Source organism: Schistocerca nitens, chromosome 4 (assembly GCF_023898315.1).
Source record: "Schistocerca nitens isolate TAMUIC-IGC-003100 chromosome 4, iqSchNite1.1, whole genome shotgun sequence".
NCBI classification, from domain to species: domain Eukaryota; kingdom Metazoa; phylum Arthropoda; class Insecta; order Orthoptera; family Acrididae; genus Schistocerca; species Schistocerca nitens.
The window spans coordinates 638,313,249-638,330,472 of NC_064617.1; the positions used below are offsets into that span (position 1 = coordinate 638,313,249).

General features: G+C 40.4%; 1 non-coding gene across 1 annotated transcript; it reads right to left on the bottom strand.

Annotated features, from left to right (window-relative positions):
- Nucleotides 1-13,868: 13,868 nt before the first annotated feature.
- On the bottom strand, nucleotides 13,869-13,952 carry Trnaa-ugc (transfer RNA alanine (anticodon UGC)). Its single transcript has one exon. It is a non-coding gene; the product is annotated as a tRNA-Ala (tRNA).
- Nucleotides 13,953-17,224: the final 3,272 nt, after the last annotated feature.

Consider the following 17,224-nt stretch of genomic DNA (forward strand, 5'->3'; position numbering starts at 1 on the left):
TTTGTCAAATCACTAAGCAGTATATACATTTTTTTTTTTTTGAAGAGAGGAAGTATTTGCATATCTTGGCTCACTGACAGTTGTTCAGCAACAGTACAATTTGATCTGGCTTGGCAAACATTGGTCTTGACATGATGACTATGACGTTGACTAACTATTATTGACTGTTATACATTGCTGCCACTACTACTTGATACACATGATGAACATAAAATTTTGGCAGAATTGCATTTACACAGTTAACACTATTCAATTACACAGTAGTACTTAATGTGGATGAAAGATGAGTGGATGTGTTTTGTGTGTTTTCCTTTTCTAATCCTACCCACCTATCTCCTAAATATTATTTTATTTGTTGGTAGTGGCTTGCACTGACACCCATAAATGTTATAGGTTTACTGGTATTTGTGTATTGTAATAGTTAATAGGACAATTATCTGATATCATTTGTGTGTTTGTTATGATTTGTATGTTTAATGTAAAAGCATTGTATGTGTATTCAAACTATTGTTCATGCCTGAACTGTGTGATTAGTGATGGTGCTGCACTTTTCAACATGATGTGTGACATTTAGTCATGTTTAATTTCTGCTGATGAACTGTGTGATCAGTGATTGTAAAAATTATGGACTGTTACTTGTACCTTTTCTACATGATTGGTGCCACAAGGACATGTTTAATTTCTGCTGATGAACAGTGTGATTCGTGATAGTGATAGTCCATAAAGACTGCGGTCAGCACCTGATCAACATTGCTGGTGCCACTAATGGACTGCTTCTACTGAAATGGTGTTACTTGTTGGTGTCTGCACCTGCTCAACATTGCTGGGTGCCACTGATTGATTGCTTCTACTGAAATGAAGTCACCTGTTGCTGTGTGCACCTGATCAACATTGCTGGTGCCACTAATGGACTGCTTCTACTGAAATGGTGTTACTTGTTGGTGTCTGCACCTGCTCAACATTGCTGGGTGCCACTGATGGATTGCTTCTACTGAAAAGATGTCACCTGTTGCTGTGTGCATCTGCTCAACATTGCTGGTACCACTGATGGACTGCTTCTACTGAAAAGATGTCACCTGTTGATGTCTGCACCTGCTCAACATTGCTGGGTGCCACTGATGGATTGCTTCTACTGAAATGAAGTCACCTGTTCTGTGTGCACCTGATCAACATTGCTGGTGCTACTAATGGACTGCTTCTACTGAAATGGTGTTACTTGTTGGTGTCTGCACCTATTCAACATTACTGGGTGCCACTGATGGACTGTTTCTACTGAAAAAAATTTCACTTGTTGGTTTTTGCACCTGTTGACCATTGCTGGGTGCTACTGCTGGAACTGTCAACTACTTGTTTCTTGGGCTATGGAAAGCGTTTATGTGAATATTTGTATAAACTGATTTTTTGTGTATTACTGGTTGTGAAAAGTTATGAGACTCTTACCTGCACATATTCGTCATTGCTGACGCTATTGATTGAATTGTTTAACCACATAATACTTGTGTAAACTATTATGTAAAGTCACATGTATGAAAGAATTTGTATTGCTTACTGTATTCTATATAATAGGTTATTGAAAGGTCAGTGCAAAGCCAAAATTTTATCTAGTTATATGATATTTACGTATTAATATTATCTTTTATTTTTGTCTGTATTTTTTTGACGAATTTGGTGGTATTTTCACCACCAATGCTGGCAAAAATACCATCAAATTCTAGCCGTGGAGGAAGGGCATATGAAAGGTGGCTACACTGAGCCACAGCGCCAGAGATCGCTAGAGAGCATTGTTCCGCCGCCTCCACGGGCAGTCATTATTGAGATGTGCTAGTAGTCAGTGCTTGTCCAGGACTCGTAGTAGTCAGTTCGTGTTGAGATGTGCTAGTAAGGAGTGCTTGCTGAGATGTGATACTGAAAAGTTCTTGTTGAGATGTGGTAATAGCGAGTCGGTGTGGAGATATATTGTAATTATGAGAGTGATTTTGGTCAATATATGAAGGTAACGAAACTTGATTTATTTTTCATTATTTCCATGTTTTAAATAATGTGTCATTACAGGTTCAGTCAACAAAGCATCTGGCTTGTGTTCTTGGATTAGAGTGTAATTGTGGTTCTCTTGAGTAATTATGGTATTTGTATTTTCTTTAATTAATTCAGTATAAATGGTATTTGAAATTCTTGTCTTTTGAAGAAGAACCGTGCCAGATGTGTAGTTGAGTCATACTTCCACACACAGAACAGTTACACTTGTGCTTTGGTTTCGTAGGTTTTATAGTTGCTGGGGGCTTAATTAATTAATTGTGTTAATGAAAATTTCCATTTCATTCTTTGTTATTGTTCAATGCAGTCAGATTGCGTAATAATACGAGTCAGGGCCAACCGTTTACGAGACTTCATAATCGGACAGACAGCTACTAAAACTGAAAATTAAAATTATTTTCATTACATTATAAATAAGCCCCCATGCACTATGCTTGTCCGTCCTCTTTTAGAATACTGCTGCGCGGTGTGGGATCCTTACCAGATAGGACTGACGGAGTATATCGAAAAAGTTCAAAGAAAGGCGGCACGTATTTCATTATTGCGAAATATGGGAGAGAGTGTCACAGAAATGATACAGGATTTGGGCTGGACATCATTAAAAGAAAGGCGTTTTTCGTTGCGACGGAATCTTCTCACGAAATTCCAATCACCAACTCTCTCCTCCGAAAGCGAAAATATTTTGTTGACACCGACGTACATAGGGAAGAACGATCACCACGATAAAATAAGGGAAATCAGAGGTCGTACGGAAAGATATAGGTGTTCATTCTTTCCGGGCGCTGTACGAGATTGGAATAATAGAGACTTGTGAAAGTGGCTCGATGAACCCTCTGCCAGGCACTTAAATGTGATTTGCAGAGTATCCATGTAGATGTAGATGTAGATGACATGGGTTCCTATCCTCTATTTGTTCCTCAAGACATCTTCTAAAAGCCCTAAAATTTTGTCGCAACCTTTGTGGGACACGCTAAACATGGATTGTAGATGGCGTTAATCCTGTCTACATCATGAAATGATGACCATTTACATATCACAGCATGCAGTATATTTTATGCCGATTCCATGTTTATTACACTGCGCCTTCGTGGTATCGCACTTTTATGACCGGCTATGTAGATGCTCTCCAAGCTGCGGGAATGGTCAGTGTGGAACATGAGAGTACTAAAGTACGTATCGGCAGAACCGTGAGGCCAGTAAAAACACGTGTTCGGGTGCATGAGCAGCATATGTGAACCGGACACACAACAATCAGCAACAGAAATACTGCGGTACTTCCCAGGGATGATGAAGTGCAAGCTCAGGGAGGCCACTGACAAATTAAAACATCCTAGCAAAGAGATGATGGCTATTGGCTTGAACCACCCTTAATGTCTGCTATCACAGTCCAAGGGGGTGGCAAGGAACAGTTCCGTAGTAATCTATATCCCATTGCCCATTAATGCCACTCAGCACTCTTACTGAATGGGGCAATAGCTAACCGAAGATCTCGACTTCTTACGCCATTGAAAACAAATCGGTTATGTTTCTCACTCCGACTACAATAGATAACCAATCAGTCGAACAGTTCAAAAATTTGTTGCCCGATGCCATATCCAGATAAGGGATCTTGATGAAATATCAGTAAAAGGTTTTCCACTCCATGGCTTGGTATACAGCATCCAGTATCTGGAATAACGAGGAGAAAACAGTCTTGGTTGGCATGTTAAAATTACTGTTCATTTACTGATCAGTGACGCGCTTTTCCCCTAATTCAAGGAATCTTCAGATTGGTCCGCATTAAAACACAGTCAAATTAGAAAGGCTGGACTCTATCTCGGGACTGGACGAAATTAGGAAAATTAGAAACTGGACTTGCCGATAAATGTTGATAAGTAAGTTATGGATATTACTGATAAGACACCCGTAAAAATATTCGAGGCAAACATATTCTTCCATCATGTATTAAAAGCGTAACATCCAATAACCTTAAAATGAAAGGAATGAAATAAAAAAACCAAAAACTGCGACCAGTCATTTTCATGAGAGTTATAAAAGTTATGGTCCACAAATTGAAGGAGGAAAAAACGGAAAAAGATGTGGAGTAATGTGCACTGTAACTCTGAGGAAAATGACCAGTTGCAATTTTTACTTTTTTAAACTAAACTGCTTTTAATAAATAACGGGTGCATATATTTGCCTTAACTGCTTTCCTTACACATGACGAGGGCAATTATTTTTGCGAGCGTTTTATCATCGATGTTCATAGCTTCCTTATCTACATTTTCATCAGTAAGTCCATTTTTAAGTATCCTAATTTCGTTCAGTCCCAAGGTAGGATCAGTCCTTTCTACTTGGATTGTACTTTAACGTAGTCCAGTCTGAAAGAGTCTTGAATGAAATGAAACGCGCATGATTGATGAATAAATAAAAAGTAATCTTAACGTCGCAACCAAGACGGTTTTTTTCTCCACGAAATATAAGTGTCAAACTCTGTAGTGTAAAATACTAATAAGTCATCTATTTCTTACAGAAATAAGTGCTGCAATTCGTATGTTTGTGCCTGTTGTATGAATGTAAATGTATTTGGGTAAACAAGAAAATGTAACGCTGTCTAACTAGATAAGCTGAAGCTCAATCTAAATTTTACATACCTAACAGTAACAAATTGAATCTGATAGTATGCCCATCTGTGTGAACTAAGCTGCCTATACAATGTAACTAAAACGCCGTAAGATAATACGCACTTTGTTTCTGTGTAGGATAACTGGGTGTGGTGCTCAACGTCCCCTAATGCACTAAGGATTACAGACACAGAGTGCTGATTAGGAAAGTTTTAAATTGCTGTGCACTGGTTACAGCGGAGGAACACTTTTCGTAGCTGAAAATTGACACATATTTATAGGTTAAGAGGAAAAGTTAATTCATTCCACCATTCAGCAGAGGGAAGTATGTGATCGATGCAGGGTGGATGGGTAGCTCGATCAGTAATTGTTCTGGTGTTTTTTCGGTCATCAACAGAAAGGTTATCGAATACGGGTAGGCCGTTTCCTGTTACATGATTATTCGTAAGTCATGGATGAGATTTAGGACTTTTATTTCCTGGATATTACAGACGTGGCAGGCAGGGTGCGCACGGCAATTATTCAAGGACTATAACATCCCAAACGTGTGGAAACATTGAAGAAAGACTATAATAAGATATCGCATTTGGAAGTATGATATAAAATCAGCACTTAATAATCTCAAAACAAATCATCATAAAAAATTTATATTTGAAACAAAGACACTCAGTAGGGTGGTTGAATAGAATGCACGTAGTCAATGTTTAAACAAAGACATGGTAAAATCGGCGAGCGTCGAGAGGACATTACGTTGCTTCGTAAAATATTGCTTGCAAAGATAGCTATTAAATCAATGTTAAGTGAAAAATTCACTTTAGAGAAACTATCGTTTCAATCCTAAACAGACTGTAGTACTGATACCCATGTTGCCAAACTAATCAAATCTAACCACAAAATTGGATCACCATAATCACACATCACAATAAATACGAAACTCAGGTCCGCGTGATTACACTCATGAAAGTCAACGAGCTTCTTTTTCAAATTGAACAAGTACAAACTTTCGCTTTATAATGTTGTTCTACATAGAAAAGCCCAAACTGCAACCTGCTTTGCCGGAATCTTTGTAATTAATCGGCCGCTACGCCACGGTGTGATAATTCGAATTGTCATGTTCGACTGTGGGAATGACAAGATACTATTGCTACGCGAAAAGAAAACCGTCTGCCGCCTTTGTGGTAGCCCAAAAATAACCATACTGTCGCCGACGAGGCAGAAACTCGCATGACGTCTTTGGGCTCGTCTACTAGATTGGGCGTGCGCGCTGAATATCTATGGAGCTTTTGAAGCGAGGCGACACGAAACAGCAGCCAAGAGTCAAGTGGACTATCCCTCAACACAAGTTACTAGTTTCTCCATTAGGATGTGCAGAGGAAGGCCACTACAATTGTCGCCAAAACTTCAGTGAGTATGTTACGTAACATGATTCTACAACTAGAAATTTTTTTGGTATCTGAAGCCTACAAACTACACTACTGGCCATTAAAATTGCTACACCACGAAGATGACGTGCTACAGACGCGAAATTTAACCGACAGGAAGAAGATGCTGTGATATGCAAATGATTGGCTTTTCAGAGCATTCACACAAGGTTGGCGCCGGTGGCGACACCTACAACGTGCTGACATGAGGAAAGTTTCCAACCGATTTCTCATACACAAACAGCAGTTGACCGGCGTTGCCTGGTGAAACGTTGTTGTGATGACTCGTGTAAGGAGGAGAAATGCGTACAATCACGTTTCAGACATTGATAAATGTCGGATTGTAGCCTATCGCGAATGCGGTTTATCGTGTCGAGACATTGCTGCTCGCGTTGGTCGAAATCCAATGACTGTTACCAGAATACGGAATCGGTGGGTTCAGGAGGATAATACGGAACGCCGTGCTGGATCCCAACGGCCTCGTATCACTAGCAATCGAGATGACAGGCATCTTATCCGCATGGCTGTAACGGATCGTGCAGCCACGTCTCGATCCCTGAGTCAACAGATGGGGACGTTTGCAAGACAACAACCATCTGCACGAACAGTTTGACGACGTTTGCAGCAGCATGGACTATCAGCTCGGAGACCATGGCTGCGGTTACCCTTGACGCTGCATCGCAGACAGGAGCGCCTGCGATGGTGTACTCAGCGACGAACCTGGGTGCACAATGGCAAAACGTCATTTTTTCGGATGAATCCAGGTTCTGTTTACAGCATCATGATGGTCGAAACCGTGTTTGGCGACATCGTGGTGAACGCACATTGGAAGCCTGTATTCGTCATCGCCATACTGGCGTATCACCCGGCGTAATGGTATGGGGTGCCATTGGTTACACGTCTCGGTCACCTCTTCTTCGCATTGACGGCACTTTGAACAGTGGACGTTACATTTCAGATGTGTTACGACCCGTGGCTCTACCCTTCATTCGATCCCTGCGAAACCCTACATTTCAGCAAGATAATGCACGACCGGATGTTGCAGGATACAGAAAGTGTTCGACTGCTGCCCTGGCCAGCACATTCTCCAGATCTCTCCCCAACTGAAATCGTCTGGTCAATGGTGGCCGAGCTACCGGGTCGTCACAATACGCCAGTCACTCCTCTTGATGAACTGAGGTATCGTGTTGAAGCTGCATGGGCAGCTGTACCTGTACACGCCATCCAATCTCTGTTTGACTCAATGCCCATGCGTATCAAGGCCGTTATTACGGACAGAGGTGGTTGTTCTGGGTACTGATTTCTCAGGATCTATGCACCCAAACTGCGTGAAAATATAATCACGTGTCAGTTCTAGTATAATATATTTGTTCAATGAATACCCGTTTATCATCTGCATTTCTTCTTGGTGTAGCAATTTTAATGGCCAGTAGTGTAGTTATCAATAAATCATCTGATATCTAAAATACGCTTAAGTTTCTGAAACGGAAAGACCCAGAAAGAATAGCCCAAGTGAATAGAGGGGTTTCATGGTGTACTGGCAGCAAATAACAGTGCGGAGAGAAGGCGCACACATAGGCCCAGCAGTGCACTTTCATGTGTGACCAGAAAGGTTAATGTTACAGTAAGCACATTTCGTGAAGAGACGCCACTGTAAACGCAATAACCGTTATGCCTAGCTGACGTAGAAGGGCACAACGTTACCCTGAGGACGATACGATGATCCGTCTTCCGGAAATAGGTTTTCATCCCAACAATATTTAGGCTCGTTCGGGGCGCGCTGCTGTTTTGCTATATCGCTGACTTCAGGCTGCGGCGCAAAGGATGATACGATGGAATCCGCTCTGTTACATATATCGCTGCCGAACGATCGACATCAGCGCCAACGTGGCCGAACGAGGATTGCCGTGTAGGCCACGCCCCTAATGAGTTACTGTCCGTAAAGAACACACCGAATACTCTCATTCGTGTTAACACCTGATACTGTTCTCTTCGATCCACTGGCCAGGAATTACTACAACGACCCAGCACGCCACTGACTCCCGCCTTCGGACACGATTCCGGCTGCAGTAGATCCATGCTTCCAGTACGGACTTCCACATAGCGCAGCTCATTCTCGCGACACTGCGAGCGGGTCATTGGTATTTATAATGCTCACGCTGTCGCTTAATTCCTGTATGTGTTTGTACATAAATTTCGTAACAAAGGAACTGTTACTGACACAGATATAAAGCAGTTGATGGAAGTGGACTGCACCTAGCGACAAGCAGGAACTTGGCTACGCAATACGACCAGCCTATAAGTAATGCAATCCATTTTTTTCTCGGTCATTTTAGATGGAACAAATGCTGAATTTGTTGTGAACACCGCGGAATATTGCCGCTTCAGCCTGTGTAGTTTCACGAAGTCCCGCTACGTGGTGGCACTATACGTAGCCTTTGAAACGGCGTCAGTAACAGAGGTGCATTGTAAGCAGGGCGCTCTCATTTAGTTTCTTTTGGTGGAAAACCATAGAATCACAGATATTCACAGACGCTTGCGGATCGTCTACGGAGGCAGTGAAGAAAAGCACGATGAGTCGCTCGGTGAGACCTACGTTGTCATCGCAACAAGGTCGCGCAAACCTGTCCGACCCCCCGCGAGCCGGCCGGCAACCCATGGGGTGGTGCTACACCACCTCTCCTCTCAAGAAAAAGTTCAATGCACCCTCAACCGCTAACGTCATCTTCTGGAACTAAGAAAGCCTTATTCTGTTAGATGTCCTCACTCATGGTGCAATAATTAACTAGGAAATGCTACTCTCAGGAAAGTGAAGATGCGACTTTGAAAGTTAACCCTTGGGGCTGAATATCCAAAATAATTGAGAATGTATGCAAAATTTAGTTTACTGACAACATTTATTTTCCCAAAACAAAGAGAGACATAAATTATGCTAAACAAGTTGTGATTGAATACCGTAAACAACTAACAGGTGGTTTAAGACCACAATGGACAATGACCCTGTGTGGCAGGAGTGAATCAAGGACTCTGGCCCTAAAAAAGTGGATAACGCAATCTGAATCGATCTGACGCTGAACAGACTTTGACTGATCACATCTACTGAAGTTTCTCTGCATAGGTGCAGCTGAAAGCAAGTGGCAATTGAGATCTGTGCTTCCTGACAAGGACCGGAGAAGCAGTACGTTACCCTGTTTGCTTCGTTCGGTGATGTGTCTGACGGAGGCGAGACGTAAGGCGGCGCCTGTGAATCGATCGCTGCCACGAAAGAAATGCAAAACCTCATGGTTTAGCGATCAGGCAGACGGATCGAAATTTACTCTCTACCAGAGCCCTGTATTCACGGTAGATTTCAGTGTGTGACACATCCGTTCCCTGGTCGTACCAAGGACCAATTTGGCTCACTTAAACGACAGAGCACGTAAGGATATCAAACGTCAAGACCGGTAAACCAAAAACTAATAAGTGTGCTCTCGGCAAACGAGTAGTCCGAGACGTTTGAAGTCACGCTGCTGTACGGTAAGAACTTCACCACAGGCTCCCCAGTCTGGACTACTCGCAAGTGAAGTCAGTCTCAGGACAGCTCCCAAGTACCAACCACACATGCCAGAGCATCGACTAAAAGTCCACTTCTAACCAGACCAAAGTCCAGCAGCCGAGTGCTTCGCACCTCTTTGGGAAAAACAAAAAAATCCGTTTTGCCGCAAAGTATGCGAACGACACCGCCTTCACGCAATCTTGAGCCAATCATAGGGCTCTAGAGGTGTTAAATCTCCCCTCCCACACGACAGCACAAACTCATGTCGAACCAGGGCAAGAGTTACGAAACCTGCGTCTCGGTATAAAAAGGAAACCGCCAATTGCTGGCTTTTTTTTAAGTTTTTGCAGAGGGGGAAGATGTTTTTTCTCCAAAGTTGGGTCGCTTCCCACGGCAAGAAGCGAACAGCTACGGTCTTATAGATCTTTATCTAAATCGCCTGTGCCTTGGAGCTTGTTAGTTCTTGCTATGAGGTGTAATAAAGATCTCTAAACGTTTCACAGACGCCGGAGTTTCTTATACAACCGAGGCGGCCGATGGAAGTGGGTCACAGGCCTATCTGCAGTATCGACGAACACGAAAACTCGTCAATTTTTATTACATGTGGCTCTGCATGCAATGCCCAGTTTACAGCTCCACTGTGTAGACACATCCCTTCGGTCCGTCGCCCCCAGCCCAGCTTTTGGCTGGCACCAATGCAGGTATAACGGCATTGTTCTGGTGAAGACCTGTCTCGGCAAGGGGTTGCTCTGTCTGCCCTGTAAGTTTGTGGGCCTGTCCAGCAAGATTTACTGGAGGATGGGCTCGCTGCCAATTGCTTCCAACTCCCAACATTCCGTTTCACCGAGCTAAGAACCATTAAAATACCTCATGCTTTTAGCACCCAACCAGACTCCATCAACACTTGGTCCTGCCATTAACTTTCTAGAGTCTCGCTCAAGATCCATCAGGTTGTAATAAAATCTTTGATAATTTTCTGCATACGAAAAATAGGTGAGAGAGTAATTTGTCCTCTCTCAACTTCAGAGTGTTCGTCATCACAAAAACGAAAACGATCTTCTCCATGACAACGCGAGGTCTCACAGAAGTCTGTGCACCCGAGAGGAGCCATCAAAACTTCATTGGATTGTTCTTCCTCACCCTTCTTACAGCCCAGACGTCACACTATAACACTACCACTGCTACTGTTATACCATAACTTCAAAGGCTGGAGACAGTACATACAATGAAACTATGTTGTTAAACCAATTATGGCATTTAGAAGCAGTGCAATGTTACCCTCTGAAGGAATTTTGTTGTTTTGACCATGATGTGCCTAAAGGAGGTTGCCTATCGGACGTGAAAGTCAGAATTACGTATTTATAGAACAAGTAACAGATAATATTTTACATATTTAAATTGTTCAAATGATAAAGGAAAACGGTCGCCAGCCTAATTATGCATAGAAACGTGTAACATCTCTTTTCAAAGAATAAGATACACGCAACTTCAATGGATACTTTTCAGGTACGAAAGTGCAATGCAATCATCCCAGCCACAAGCATATGATAACGTTAAGGAGAGTGCTGACAGTTATAGCAAAACAAACCTATTTGCATAAGCACAACGTATAATGACACACACGTTTGTATTCAGAGCTTAGTCAAACCGAATAGTTTCAATAATATTACTATTAAAGTTTACTGTAGGATTATAAAATTGGGCATGAATTTGGTCCCTCTTTAACAAATACTTTTCTACCTGATATGAAAATAAAATAGAGTTCACTGTCAAACAATTTCTCACAGTTCTCTGAAGAGAAGAAGTTACTATTTTTATAATAATAATTTTCTATCAGTGAGCACAAAAGACAGAATATGGATCCTGTTAAACTGGCAATATATTCTTTAATACACATAGGGAACAAGAGTTTAGCAAATATGAATATATAACTTTCAACAGCGATAGTTTTTAGCATTTATTGAACTGGGACACAAACTGACATAATTATAAGACAATGACTCACCTTTTTGCATTTCTCAACAGGCTGCACTATGATTCTTTACTATGCAAAACACTAGAGCCACAGTTTTGAAAACACTTACTTTTGAAACTGACAGCAAATTGTTTTAATATCTGTTTTTACTATTTCATTACTTTAAAATCAATTACTCACTTCATACTTTTTGAAAGCCCACAAACATTGAAATAACCAGTTTCAATTGCAAAAATACCTTCACCAGACATCATCTACTATGTCACCCACTTTTGCCACATTAACTTTGAATTTAATTACTTTCGTCTTACTATATTTAAGTGGCATTATTTAGTTAAGAACTGGGCTTTAATATTTTCACAACATGGACACTCGGTAAGCATATTTAGCATGGAAAGGATTCTAAGTGGTTATGTGACTGGGGATAATTCAAGGTAATATTCCAAAGTATAGTTTTTGGTTTACCTTATTATTTGAAACAAATGAAACATCCACATAGACTGATCCTTCACTTTACATTTCTACAACTCATTATTCCCGTTGCAGTAATTGCGCAATGTGGTAGCGAGAAGGTCCTGGCAGGTGGATCAACGGTTGATAATGATAAAGCTCTGTCATTTCTTGGTGGCGATGACAGATACTATTCCCAAAACAGAGTTAGCTTATTAATCCATCCATCCGAGCCTTTGGCACATTGAAAAACGGCACAAAAAGCCTCTCTCGGCACCAGTACAATCCACTGTTGTTTCGTGGTTACATGAGCTGTTGGCGTTTCTGTAGCTCGTGTCCAACTAACTGTTGGTTACACCTTTCTATCCCCACCAACCACATTTTGCACGCGCTGCACGATTCCGTTCCCGAGGGGAACCACAACACCGTTTATACATATAAAGAACTAAGAACCCTAAGTGAGGATCAGCAAATACAGAGAAACAAGACATTTTGAACAACACATATCAATTGCACATATTGGCAATTCTACATATAATTATTTAAACAAATTTTCAGTTATATATAAATAATTTTGTTTCCCTCTAAGTGAGGCAAAGTTTTTAACTAATAAAGACAATACATTGCATAGGATTAAACTAGAACACCAAAGTTCTTACAAAGAAAAAAGTACACCTTTTTATACAGTACCGAAGTAATCATAGAATAATTACAGAAGCTCAAAGATGGAATGTTGAACAAAACAGAAAGCAAAATGAATCAGCAAAAAGGTATGTAGTGTCTAAGCTATGGTGTTACAACATCTTCCGACTTCCATCTGTTTGACCCAAGAATTCACTCCGCAGATAGCAGTAAGTGGAAGGGAAAGCTACTGATGCAGTAAGACGTTGGCTGCGACGTCGCCCAGTGGAGTGGTACCGTGCAGGCGTATAGGTCCTCCCAGTAAGGTGGCGGAAGCTAACACATTGAACAGAAATTATGTTGTTGCCAAAAAAGTGGGGTATGATATGCTGTATTGGAATCCTGAATACCACTATTATATTCGCTTAATGCAAGTAACTCCCTGTTTATCGATCTTCACCCACATTTCATTGAATATTACTGTTTCCGGAAGGCAGGTTGTCTGGAGAACACGTCGGTTAGTTACATGGCGCCATCTACACGAACTAGATATATAAAATTCAAGAGAAGTAAATCACTTCAAATTTGCATGAGAATTACACAAAATGAAACATAAGTAAAATTCTTTACATTGTAGTCCGACTTATTTCATATTTGCCGGCAAGTAATAAAATTTCCATGTTCACTCCTTGTAAATCCGCTATTATTCGTAAAACATCTAAATTACGTCAGATGGGTAAAATTCTTTAACATTTTAAAAAAATTATAAGACACAAGAAGACAAGCGCTGTATACACCTATTAGTTGATATGGCTTAAATATTTTTATCTTTATACTGTATCTCCCTTTATTAAAACATAATAAGTATATTGTTATAATATTTACTAAATAGTTCATAGATGGCGCCAAATGTCAGTTAGATGCATGGTTGGTGCAATTTGGCTATTCCGCTATAGAGGGTACTAACCTCATTTTCCCTTAAAACCGATTTTCCTTGTAAATGCAACACAACCAATACTGAATTGCTGTTAATAATACTGTATATGCATCTGACCTACCGTATTATGGAAGAAGTTCTGTTGGTTCAGAATTATAATCATTATACAAATGGCTGCTACGTATTGACAAGACGGCTCTGAGCACTATGGGACTTAACTGCTGAGGTCATCAGTCCCCTAGAACTTAGAAGTACTTAAACCTAACTAACCTAAGGACATCATACACATCCATGCCCGAGGCAGGATTCGAACCTGCGACCGTTGCGGTCGCACGGTTGCAAACTGTAGCGCCTAGAACCACTCGGCCACTCAGGCCGGCTTACCTCGTTCCCCCTGGGTCAAACCCTACACTGTTTCCCAGCAACAGATATTCGAACAATTCCCAGAATCGTGCATTTTTCATAACAACCTGATCATTAATAAGCTCGCCGTCGGTATTTTTGTGATGGCAGAAGATCTCGAGCTCTTCTAGGCGGTCGAGGAACCTGCCTTTCTCGCATTTATGCAGCAACCTCACATTTAATGTCAAAGTCGGCACCTTATGTTTTGTTGTAAGTAAATGTGCAGCCATACTCGATTTTTCCATGTATCTTTTCTTCCTAATGCGACGTGTTCCCGAAATCTGATTTCCAGCCTCCTTCCTGTTCGGCCAACAAAACAGGCCCTACAGTCTGGGCAATCAATTTTATAAACTCCAGATGCATGAAATATGTTTTTTACGTCTACCGAATGTTGCAAAATACATCCTAAGTTATTTTTGGCACCAAAAGACTCTTTCATATTATATTTTCTAAGGACAGTTGCAATCCTTGCAATCCTAGTGCTCATTTTTCCGTAGTAAGGTAAACTGACAAACTTAATATGTTCTTTATAAGCCGTATTATTATTGTAAAGCGTCATCCTATTTTTGTATTTATTAGCTATGTTCTTATATACAGTACCTACAAAGTCACGTATATTAGTTATTTACTTTTGCAATGTGCCTTATTGTTGCCATTTCCTCATCGTGTTCGTCTTTTGACAGAGGAATTTTAAACAACCGGTTGATAGCACAATTGAAAAACGCCTTTTTATGTTGAACTGGGAGGTCTGGAGTAAAATCCACAACGCCATCGGTACAAGTCTCTTTACGAAATATACCAAATGTGTGCCTGCCATTTTTATTTCGAACTGATAGATCTAGAAAAGTAATAGATTTGTTAATTCAGTCTCACAAGTAAATTTAATTGTTTGATGCAAATTATTAAATTTCGCTACTATAGTGTTGATGACATCATCGTTACCCTGTATTAGCAGCAGTGTGTCATCTACGTACCTAAAATAGTACACAATTTTGTCCGCTAACAAAGGATTAATAAAGATGTCTGCACGCATTCCCGATATTGAGCTCGCCATACTGAGACCATCTTGTTGGGAATAAATGTCCCCATTACATTTAAAGTAGCCAAACTTCAAAATTATGGTAAGTAGCCCAATGAATTCATCTACGTCCCTCATAGAAAGCTTGATTTGTTCCATTAAATTACGCTGCATGACTAGCACGGTTCTGTCAATAGGTATATTTGTGTATAAGTTGACGATATCTAGAGAAACAAATTTCATTTCATCCGTTATTGGTGTATTTATAATTTTATCGATAAGTTCGAGACTATTTTTAATGGAAAATTGTTTATAGAATTTATGATGAGTTTTAAGAAACCACAGGCATTTGCCAGCTACCTTAAAGAAAGGACTACTCCTACCATCTACCACCGTGCGTATCGGATAGCCTTGTTTGTGTACCTTTATTTGTGCTCTAAGCGAGAGTGCCATGGGGTTCATATCCTTTAGCCTCGGTGCCTCCCTTGGTGATATTATCTCGCTGCAAGTTTTTAAGTGATCTAGCAATCTCTTCTGAGCTTCGGACGTTACGTCCTTATCGAGCTTCTTAATCTTATCATCTTCAAAGAATTTTAACGTTTTGGCAATATAGACTTCTTTATTAGCAACCATCACAATTGTTCCCCCTTTTGTCTGCCTTATTTACTATGGCGTCATTTTCCGAAAGCTTGAAATTGATATTTTCAACGACTCTCTTCTCTGTTGTAGAATTTGGGACAGGTTTATTAACCTCATTAGTAATAATCCTGTTCATCGCTAAAAAAAATCTTATTCTGATCAAGTTTTGGTATTCTCAGTGAGTCAGTCGCATACTTAGCGTGGACTATCGTGTCTTTTATAGACTTACAATCCACTTTCTTATTTATGTTATACTGCGTACCCTTACTAAGCATGTCGGTTTCACTCTGATCAGAAACAATGTTCGTTAAATTCAACACTCTGGAGAAGAAGTTAAAATATGACACACATTCCTTATTACACGCTGTTACCCTATTTTCTAAACTCAAAATCTTATTATGATGTCTTTACTTTACTTTATGTATTATGTTATCCACTGTGTTCCTCACACCATGTAGCACTGAATCGAAAGTTAAACATGAACGTACACTAGCGAGTCCAAAATGTAATCCATATAAACTATCACTGATCACTTGTTTTTTCACAAACAGAGCCCTGGTCTCACTTTTCATTATAACTACTTCACGTTTCCTCCTACATCGTGCCATTCGACTGTTTCGATTCTTGTTATTGAATTGTGACTGTACATAACTCGGCGTGAGCTTTTTAGAAATGCACATTTTGTTAAATGTTATATACTGCATGGTGACCGCCAGCTTTATCTTGAGCTTCTTGTACCTGTAAAATACAGTGTTGGCCCAGCTAGGCAAAATCATGTTTCATTTTAAGCAATTCTCATGCAAATTTGAAGTGGTTTACTTCCCTTGAATTTTATATACGTAGTGCATGTAGATGGCGCCATGTAACCAACCTGTGTTCTCCACGCAGCCTTCCGCAAACAGTAGTTCAAATGGTTCAAATGGCTCTGAGCACTATGGGACTTAACATCTTAGGTCATCAGTCCCATAGAACTTAAAACTACTTAAACCTAACTAACCTAAGGACATCACACACATCCATGCCCGAGGCAGGATTCGAACCCGCGACCGTAGCAGTCCCGCGGTTCCGGACTGCAGCGCCTAGAACCGCTAGACCACCGCGGCCGGCGCAAACAGTAGTATTCAATGAACTGTGGATGAAGCTCGATCAACAGGGAGTTACATGCATTAAGCGAAAATAATAGTGGTATGTAATATACAAACTATATGAGAAAAGCCATTACCTGTAACTTTTTATGACATCATCTGACTATGTACTGTACTTCTTGTATTCTTAGCATGTATGCCTAGCTTATAGCCGAAGTCCAGATCTGCATAATAAAATTTAAAAAGGACGACTGATTGCTGCATTCTACAATTTACAACCAGATGTATACTTTTCAATATTTTATTATTTGTTGCACAAATAGTTCACCTTGTAATATAGTAATCCTTTAAGTAGGTATATCTATGTAATATGGTCGTATCGCAAGTTTATCTATGTAATATGAAATGTTTACTTATATTATTATCATGTAATATTTCATTCGGTATCGTTTTCTGTTATTCTGTGCACTGTATTAAGTATTTATGCCTATCAAGACACAAAGG